We start from the raw sequence: 10842 nt of genomic DNA on the forward strand, positions 1-10842 counted from the left end.
TTTTTAAATAAATTTTCACATGTATAAATACTACTACATATCACCTTATTTTTCATACAATTCTTCTCTCCTTCTATTCACATTCATACATTTGTATTGTTTTAAATTTCAAAAATCATGGCTACCAAACGGATGAATTGGTCAGAAGAGGAATAAGAGAAGTTAGCACAAGCATAGGTGTCAGTTTCCGAAGGAGATAGCCAAATCTCTAAAGGTTTTGGGAAAAACGTTTGAAGCGTTTTCTGTGGTTTAATGAGTTGTGCAAGTCAAAATCCCGACGAAATATATTAAAAGTGGCGCGAGTTGAGGTTAAAATGATGTGAATTCAATGAAATTTACAACATTGTAAAGAATCTACACAAAAACGATATTGATGTGGTTAATGTGGCCATGAATCAATATGAAAACACAACCCACATGTAACACCCCGTTTATTTACTAAATAAATAAACAAATTAATGAATGAATAGTAGCCCTAAAATAAATAATTATATAGCAAGGTTTTGGTCTCGAAGAGTTAATTGTTACTATATTAGAAGTTGGGGGTTAAAAGTGTGAAATCCGGATTTAGGTTGTAAATATTTATGAAGACAGGGGCTCCGTGGTAATTATTGGAACTTATGTTGAAAAGAATGAGAGGAGGAGGGACTAAAAATGTTAACATGGCCGAAGTGTGATCATTGGACTTAATTTGGAAAGAATTTGGAATGCTGAGGGCTAAAGAGTAAATTCTGGATCAAATTTGTAAAGGATTTCAGGAGGCAGGGTTAAAAAGGTAAATTACGGACTTAAATTGTAATGGATTTTAGTGTGGAGGGCTGAAAGGGCAAATTATGGGTTAGTTTGTAAAATATTTTTAGAGAGAGGGACTACTTATGTCATTATGGGAATAAGTTAGGGGATCAGGGTATATAACCCGTCATCCCCCCCCCCCAGTCCAACCCTAACCCTAACTGATGGGAGCAGCTGCCATCATCGGAGGTCGTCCAGCCGCCACCATCTCCACCGTAGCCGGAAGTCGGTGTTGCCGAGAAGAACCGCTGAGACCGACGTTGCTTCGGGAAGGACCGGTCGAGGGGCTGCTGTAGGTCTCAGCGTTGTAACCGCCGCCATTCGACTGTTTCATCAAGTGCGCTGCCGCCACCTCCGCTTCTTCGATCTCCGGTGCCGCCGCCGTTTGGCTCGATTTCGTTACTCAGGTCGCTGCTCCAGCCACTGCAACTACCGCCATCTCGCGTCGCCGCCGATGCCAGATCTTGCCGCTTGGCTGCTGCCGTTCTTGTGATTTCTACGTTCCGGCGACGGGACCGCCGCCTATGTACTCCCCTTTGCTGCTCCGGTTATTGTTTACCATCCCAGGGGGGGGCTGTTGTGTTCGCATGGGTAGGTCTTCTGCCGAGTAAGGTCGTGAAGAACCACCATGGCAGCCGACCATGGTGGTTATTGCCGTCAACACCGCCGTCAACCGTTGCTGCCGCCGTCGTGCGCCACTGGGAGGGTGGCTGGGTGCTTGCAAACAGAAGCATGGGTGGGTTTGTTTCCGTTATTGGTGTGATTGTGTGTATAGTGTTGTTTGGCCGGAAAATCGGGAAAAGCCAGTGGTGGTTGCCGCCACGTGCCACCGCCGGCCACCACTATGGTGGTTGTGTGTGTGTTTAACTTAGTGTGTGTGTGAGTTGTTTGAGTTTGAGCATTGTAAATTGTAATAGGAAAGTAGAATAATGGAAAGAAAGTCAAAACCACCACCGTGAGGTGGTGGCTGCCGCCACCGGCCGCCGTGTCGGGTGGCGGTGTGCCTTGTTTGGTTTGTGACTCGTTTGGATGTTTGGACAAAGGGACTAAAACCCTAATGAGCCTAATGAACCCTAATTGATCTAAATACCTAGCTATTGGGCCTATTGGGATGGAATTGTGTATTAAGCCCAATCACACCATATGACTTATCTAGTAGAGTGATGGACTTAATGGATTAAGTCCTTAATGGGTTAAGTGGGAAACACTTAACCTTAATTGTCATTTTATGTGAAACCCTAATTTGGGAATTTGATCGGGACCGCACTTGAATTATTCACTAAACTTAATATATTAATTAATAATCATTTGCAATTAACCTAAGTCAATATTTGAGTCAATGGATTAAGTCCTTAATGGGTTAAGTAGGAAAACTTAACCGTAATCATCATTTTTATGTGAAAACCCTAATTTCACTTGGGCTTTGAGTTGGGCTTTGCTAATTGGATAATTAATGGGCCATCCAAGAATAATCATACAGACTAAAATATGTTGATGCGCTTAGGGTAAGGCCCATATGACGGTTTGGGCCCAATTTGGAAAATTGGGCCATAGTTTGGGCCTTAATGATTATATGATATTGGGCCATTGGAATGTCAAATGTTGGACCGGAATAAATGGTTGGGCCTTAGAGTGAGACCATGTAAAGGTTGGGGCCCAATTTGGAAAATTGGGCCATATGTTGGGCTTTTACTCATAGTTGACTGTTGGGCCTTTGGATTGGGCCTTGGGCTTGGATCAAGCTAGGATTGGGGTAAATCAGCCTTTTACCCCAAGCATGGATTTATGGTTATGTATTGGAACCCAATTATTAATTGGGTGATGTTTTGATATTGACAGTTCGGGAATCTGTCATCCAGCAGCTGGGATTGTGTCTACGGGACTTCAGCAGTGTGAGGTGAGTTACCTTCCAGTAGAAGTGGGTCTAAGGCCACAATGTCGGCCCACTAGTAGAAGTTGTTTGTTAGATAATTGTCTTTGTGATAATTGTCTGGTTAGCCACTATCTGATATGTTTTATGTGGTAGCATGATATGATGTTAGGTAGTACGGGGAATAGTCCTCGGTTACCGGTCGATAGGGCCGAAGGGGTAGTTTAGTACCCAGCTATGCTAGACAGATTATGATATATATGATATGTTATTATATGGTGGTGGTAGGGGTGAAATAGACCTCGTAACCGGTTGAGATACACCGGAGGGTAGGTCGGGCACCCAGATATGCCTGATATGAGGTAGGTCGGGCACCCCGGTATGCCTGACAGTGGGGTAGGTTAAGCACCCCGGTATGCTCAGCAGGGTAGGTTAGGCACCCCAGAGTTGCCTGGCAGTATGTTATTGTATGGTTTGTGGTATGATGGGGGAACTCACTAAGCTTCGTGCTTACGATTTACAGTTTTTGTTTCAGGTACATTGTTTTCAAATTAAAGGAGTCGGCTCGATCGCAGTGCATCACACTATGTTTTCCGCACATGAGATCCTTGGGATTATACTCTGATATTATTTTATGATGACATGCTTGATTATTTACACACTGGATTTGACATGAGTTAATATTATGGATGTGTAATGACCCAGATTTTACAAAGAAATTGTTTTCATTTTTAATTAGTCAACCATATTTCATAAAACATGAAAATCCCAATAATTGTTTTCAAAACCATCAACATTACAACATTATTATTTTCAAAACATCAGAGTGTCCCGCGAACCATATCAGAAAAGAGAGATAGAGTGCACGCCGCATCATCACGCCTTGCCTTTGCCTTTGGGCTCCGATGTACCTAAAACAAATCCACAGACGGTAAGCTGAAAGCTTAGTGAGTCCCCCAGAGCATACCCCACACAAACCACATATCACATTAGTTATAAAAGTTATCTCTACCACATATCACACGTCAATTAGCTATGAAGCTATCTCTACCGTTAGCCGCAAGGCTATCTCTACCATCAGCCATAAAGGTTGTCTCTATCGTTAGCCATAAGGCTATCTCTACCATTAGCGACAAAGGCTATCTCTACCGAATATCATGCATACATACATATCACACCTCTACATAGCAAGTAAACCAACTAACGTAAAATGGGCCGGCCTTGGTGCCTTAGACCCATTGGTATGGTGAGAAAATTCACCTCACAAAGTTGAACCGGCAAGTGAATTCAGGTATGTCCTATGCTGCTCCTCCCAAACTGCCTATAACCAACAAGTAAATAATCTTAACTCGGCCCCTAAGGCTCCTCTGAGTCAAACCTGGTCAAAGTCTAGGTCTGTAGTTGTCACACCCCAAAACCAAGAACGGCGGAAACGTTCAGGGGTGGAGGACGTCATGTAAAGTATCATAACAGTGCAAAGTAGTAAACAAGCAACAACGTCATCCATTGCATTAAAAGTAAAGTTTTAATACATGAGTGTTCTTTCATTGTAATAAGACACCAACATATGTAATCAAAATAAAAGACGAATCTTGTCTGTGCTCCGTCTTCTCAAGACCTGGTCATCGTACCTGTCTACTGGTGACCTGAGAATACAAGTTATTTTGAAAGAGTAAATCAGCATAAAGCTGGTGAATTCATAAGTATTTTAGTGTCATTGATTTGGAAAGCTGTTATAAAAGACATGCAATTGTTGATGAAACATTTGATATAAGTGTGAAAACCCTAGAAAATCCCATATTTCCTACTAGTATAAAAGGTAGTCTTCTACCAAGACCCGAATGCTTTGAAGTTTGCATTTCTGTGTAAATGAAAGTTTTTCCCATGTGACTATTATTATAAATATATAGTCTACCTCATCGTTTATGTGAATGTGTCACAAAATAAAAGTAAAAGGGAAATTATATAATCATTTAAGTATTATCCTTTGGTACTAGGATAAACACGACATGGAAGATGCCGAATAGTATTAACCGTAGACATCCGTCGATGTGCATTTTCCCTCTGTAGCTAACAGATGGGTGTAGAATGGTTAGTCCCGTAGATATATAATAGTATCTACACATATAATATGTAATAGTATCTCATCATATAGTATCTATATAAAAGTATCCATGTAGAATTATATATGTAAAAGTATCCATGTAATAGTATCTATTCATATTGATGTATTAGTATCTCTTCATATTGATGTATTAGTATCTCTTCATATTGATGTATTAGTATCTCTTCATATTGATGTATTAGTATAGACTCATGAATGAACTGACTCTGGTGTAATTCCTTGTAGTAGGAATAATGTTTTGTATCCCCTAAACTATACCTATAATAGTTTACTGGAATGTAAGTTGAGTGTCTAAATAGGTTTATACACCCTTGCTACCCAAGAGTGTTGGGACTAAATGAAGAATGAAAGCTCTCATATCAATACATATATACATGAAACATAAGTGTATAGATATGGTTTTAACATTAAGTTGAAAGAGTCTTTGTAAAACATTTAAGAGTTTTGAACAATAATAATGATGACTTTATGTCATTTTATAAAACATTTCAAAAATAATTCATTTGATAACAAAGTATATCAGGACTGAAAACCATTGTGTTTATCACATTTTGAAGTATGTGAAATCAGTTGGTTGAAAACACAGTTATAAGTCACATGTGATTGATTCTATAACATGCTGGTTTCTACTTGTATTCCCCCCTATTAAAGCATTTAAAATCATTTAAAAGGTTGATTAAGGGGTATGAACTCACCTGTAGTGAGTGGATTGGATGAACTGATGATATAGGATTGCTAGGTGTCAAGTGAAGACTTGTACACACACAATGATCCTAGTTAACATATAATAACACATATATGTATCTAATTAGTCTTTAAACAACTAATTAACAAAGTTAAGACATACTAGGGCATGAAAAACACCTTATATAAGTGTTATAAGTGCTAAGGATTGTATCTAAATGTTGTAGGACATTGCTATTGAGTTTAGGGTTCAAGGGAACCCTTTATATGAGTTTACGGTTTTGTGACCATAACTCTTTGAGTTTACGGTCGTAAACCCATGAGTTTACGGCCGTAAACTCATGCTTATTTGACCATGTGATGTTTTGAAGCTCTACAAGTCCTTAGAAGCATTTCCACTTGAAGTATAAGCCTATGGAAGTGATTAGGGCACCATTTCACTCCTAAATGGAGTTTACGGTCCTTGGACCATTTGCCTTTGGGTTTACGGCCGTAAACCCAAATGGTTTATGGTCTTTTGATGTTTTCAAGTCCTAAACACATTAAGGAAGGGATCTAGGCTAGTTTCCAAGGCTTAGAAGGGACTAGGGCACACTTTGGCACCCTTTTTAGGGTTTACGGTCCAAGGTGTTCTTGGACCGTAAACACCTTTGATCCTTGGTTTCCTTGGTGTTTTCTTGATGTATAGAAGTGTAACAAGCCTTATTATACTCTAGGATAGAAGTACTTACAAGATAGAGGCTTGAAAAGGTGCTAAAAGTCCAAGAACACTAGTGTGTGTTCTTGGTGAAACTTGAAGATCTAACCTTTTGGAATGATTTCACGGATGGAAGTGTGTTAAATCACTAGATTAAGTAATATATCAACTTATGAGGCCTAGAAACACTTACAAGTTGAAGATCATGAAGAATTGTTGGATGATACTTGAGAGGATTTGAGTTTTGCTCTTGAAAAGTGAAAAAGTGATTAAAATGGCTAAGTGCCATATATATACTCTTGGGGTTTACGGCCGTAAACACCAAGTTGAGGCCGTAAACTCCAAACTCTTTGAGTTTTGGGACTTTATTGTTGCACAATAAACCCTAGGGCATCCTCTCTCCTGATATCTCCCGAAGTACTAATCTTAAAACACTCAAACTTATTCCAAAAAGTTTGAAAGTTTGCAGAAACTGTTATGACTTCTATTGAAGTGAATGGTTGTACAGAATAGAAATTTCGGGTTGTCACATCATCCCCCCGTGAGAAGGAATTTCGTCCCGAAATTAGAATTTTGGTAAAGGAGTAGGCATGAATAATCGAGACAAGAAGTGGGGATACTTCCTAATCGATTTATTCTCGCGCTCTCAAGTGAATTCAGGTCCTCGGTTGGCATTCCAGCAAACCTTCACCAATGGGAAGCAGCTCTGAATCGTTCGTCTGACCTCTCAGTCCATGGTCACTACGGTTCTTCCACGAAGGTGAGGCTCTCGTTGATCTCGATCTCGTCGAGTGGGATTACAAGAGTCCTGACGGAAAGGTACTTTTTCAAGTTCGAGACGTGGAGGGTAAAATGTACGTTACTGAGTTCGCGAGTAGGTTGAATTTGTGAGTTACAGGGCCGATTCTGGCAAGAATCTCGGAGGTCCTAACTATCTTAGATTTTCGCCTTCCACGCTTTCCGAAGCGTATCAAGCCTTCCCAGAGTGAGACTTCCAAAAGAATTTGGTCTCTCACCTGGAGTTCCAAAGGTTTCTTCCTCTTGATTCTCTTCCCAGTCAAGGGTCGCTCCCTTCTGGGTCAAAGTCGTAAGAGGTTCCGTAATTTGCGAGGAGTTCTAAATGAACTACGACAGTAGGTCAGCGAGACCTAGAATTTGGCGAATTCCCGTCGGCGTCTTCGGTGCTGACAAATTCTCAACGGTTTTGATTAATTGAAAGGGTCCTCAAGAATTCCCACATCACTAATGGTGTGTCTTAGGAATTTGACTCTTCAATTCCAAAACTCGTATTTAGAGAACTTCGCGTAAAGCTTCTCTGATCGTATTGTTTCCATGGTTTGTTGTAGATGCTCTTTATGATTTCCTTCTTACTTCGAGAGTAGATAAGTTAGTCAATTACAAGGACAATGACGAACTGATCCAAGTAAGAATGGCGTACCTTATTCATTAAGTTCATGAATACTACGGGCGTATTGGTCCTATCTGAGGGGTATCACTACGGACTTGTAGCGTCCGCATCGAGTTCGAAAGATTGTCCTCGGGACATCCTTCTCTAATACTCGCAACTGGTGATATTCGGATCTCAGGTCCATTTTTGAAAGGTACATCGTTCCTTGCGGTTGGTCAACCAACTCATCTATGCGAGGCAGAGATAATGATTTCTAATGGAAATCTTGGCGAGGTCTCCGATAGTCGATGTACTTATGATACAATCCGTCTATCTTCTTGAAGAATAAGGCCGAAGCTCTCCATGGTGAGAAGCTTGGTCTTCCAATTCCATTGCTGAGTAGTCGTTAAGTTGTCTGGACGGTTCTTGTATCTCCGTAGGTATTAGACTGTAGGGCGATCTGGTTACAGGAGTCGTGTTGGGTTCTAGGTTTGTTCGCATAACGGCACGATCACTCATAGTCTTGAGTAGTCTCCGTCCTGAAGTTCATATTAGAAGTCATACATGGTTCATCAAGCACAGTCTCGTGTATACGAGTCGTATATAATTAAGATTGAAAAGGCAGTCGAATAAATGATTCTCCTTTAAGCTCACATCCAAACAAGGAAAAGAAGTTAAAGCGGAATCATCAATTCTAAACCTGTAGAACCTTGATTATATACTACCCTTGCGTATACATTCTTCAGGGATAGATCAACCGTAAGGGTCCTTGTACTGAACTTGACGTACTATACGAGTGGTACTCCGAGGAGGTTTTTCTGAGGTTTCTTCGGAAAGTTACAAAACATGAGGCACTCTATGCATGAGTACTGCGGAGTTCTAGAATGACTGCTTCGCTAGAAAGGCGATTTTGAGAAAGAGATGTGCGCACGAAACTGGTATTGTGTGGATCGAATTGACTCAAGTTGTATGATAATATCGGAATCACTCGGAAATAAAGGCACTAAATTTGATCATAACGGCGTTACAGACAAAACACGAAAGTGCGACTTTTAACAGAGTTTCAGTATTTTAGATTAACTACTAGACTACTGTTGCGAATAAGGTATACTACAAAAGACAAGTATACGCAGCACGAGGATCCCTTTTTCTGACGGGATCTCGCAAAAGATACGACTCGGGTTGCACTAGTTTTAAACAGTTTGAAGCATACACAATACTGCCGATTGGAAGCGTTCATACACTATAGTAGGGTCCTTAGCTGTCTTCCGTTGTTCTGGGGTCAAATTCCTCCTGTTCCCCCGTCACCCCTCTCTGTTGGGCAGTCCCTTTTGAAATGTCCCATTACGCCACATAGATAGCATATCCGAGAGATTTCGACATCGGTGGTTAAAGTAAGGTGTTGGATCCCTGTCCTGCAGAAGCGGGTAGCGTGTCCGTCTTTGTTGCAGTTATTGCAGTGCAACAGACGACAACTACGTAGATGATGGAAGCTGCACTTATTGCACTTCGGTAGGTTTCCAGCATACTGTCTGGCTGGGTTAGGAATAGCGGGATACTAGTAGGGATGGTAGTAGGAGTTACAGACGTCGTGGCAGCGAAGGCTGCCACAGGTTGTTGTCTCTTCTTCGTGCCTTGGGGTGATTTGCCTTTAAATCTATCCCGAAATTTTCGTTTATTACTATTGGGTTTGAGATTCGGAGTGTCGTGGTAGTTTGATACTCGCTGATGTATTTGGTTGTTACTTTGATTGGAATTATCGATACCCATCCCGCTAACATTTGCATTGTTAGCGTTTAGGTGGGTCATGACAGCTGTCACGGCAGCTGTGACTGCAGCTTGAAAGGTGGTTGCATCAATCTGAAGAGTTGGTGTTTGGCTGATGGGTTGTTTACTTTTCTTTGGCGACATGATTCTGTTACATGAAAAGAAAATGAGTTCGTGAGCGATTATGGTTGAACCTAGATGTATTTCGATCGCTCATGAAAAGAGTAGAAGTATGTTCTCGAGGGTTTGACCTACACCCCTATGATGTAGTCATAGTACAGGGTAGGAGTAAGTTCATAGAATGGGTACAAGACGTTTGTCGTTCAAACCGGGGTTCCATTGGTTGGTGGATAACATGATCCAACCTTCGAAAGAGAATTGGGAATGATCCCCGAGTTAAATTACCCTAGTCCAATAACTTGACTAGAGTGGGTTTTAGATAGACTGCAACTATAGTATGATGAAAGTTTTTGAACAAAGCGTGACACGGAAATTAGCCGACTGTCAAAATCATTGATATTTAAGATGTAATACGCTTGGGAAAAATGACCTTGGAGTAGGTCTTACATCTTATACGAGGTAACAAAAGTTTTGACGGCATACTGGCCTAACTAGAAGGTACTTACAGTACAAAGTTAGCTACTTAGAAAGGTAGTACTTAGAGCATAGCTAAGAAGACTAATCTTTCAACTAGGGAAAGAAAGGTAGAAGTTTCTTACTGGGGACGGTTATCCCTTGGGTGAACCCTTAGTTCAGCCAGTTGGCGCTCCATATCAATTAGGTGCCTTTCGTACACCCTTTGGCGTACTCGGAGCTCTATGACTTCAGCTTGAGTTTTGGCTAGCTCTTGCTGCAGGGTCTCATGGTCTACTCTGGATCTGTCACGAGCATCTTCCAGACGAATGGTGCGGAGGGTATGCATTCTTGCATTGGTGACAACTTCCGTGATTTGATGGAGAGCTGTCCTGCCTTGAATCTCATTTCGGGCCACTCTTCGGACCAGGATTGGCAAGACTCTGTCTGCTGAGCCCCCTTCGCTCAGGTCATAAAAGCTTCGGTCTCCATTGAATGGCATGGGCTGATCCTGTCATTGGCTCCATGTTTCGAAGCTTTCCACCCACAGAGGCGTCGGGCCTTGAAAAGTCGGACGAGAGTTAGGATTTGAAACAAGAGCCATCGGGGGTAGGTTCTCAACTTCTGGCTCGGAGTCAGAACCATCTGCAAAGCCTTCAGCTTGGTGACCATCTATAGGGATTGGGTGATCATTTTCTGGCTCTGCTTCAAACCCTCCATCATTACCTTGGTTAGGGAGGTACAAGTTGCCGTGGGGATGGAATCCAGCCATGTTATCTACGCGAGAAAAGGGATAAAGAAATAACTAAATAGACGAACTAATTAGATAATTATAAGATGATATTTATCAGTTACTTCAACACTTGTTTAGTGCATACCAGTTATATGTAACCAAGACAGGATAGACCTTCAAATAGTGACCCTAACTCTAAGCCCACAACCAAACA

The sequence above is a fragment of the Lactuca virosa genome, chromosome 1 (assembly GCF_052849685.1).
Source record: "Lactuca virosa cultivar CGN04683 chromosome 1, Lactuca_virosa_CGN04683_v6, whole genome shotgun sequence".
Lineage (NCBI taxonomy): Eukaryota > Viridiplantae > Streptophyta > Magnoliopsida > Asterales > Asteraceae > Lactuca > Lactuca virosa.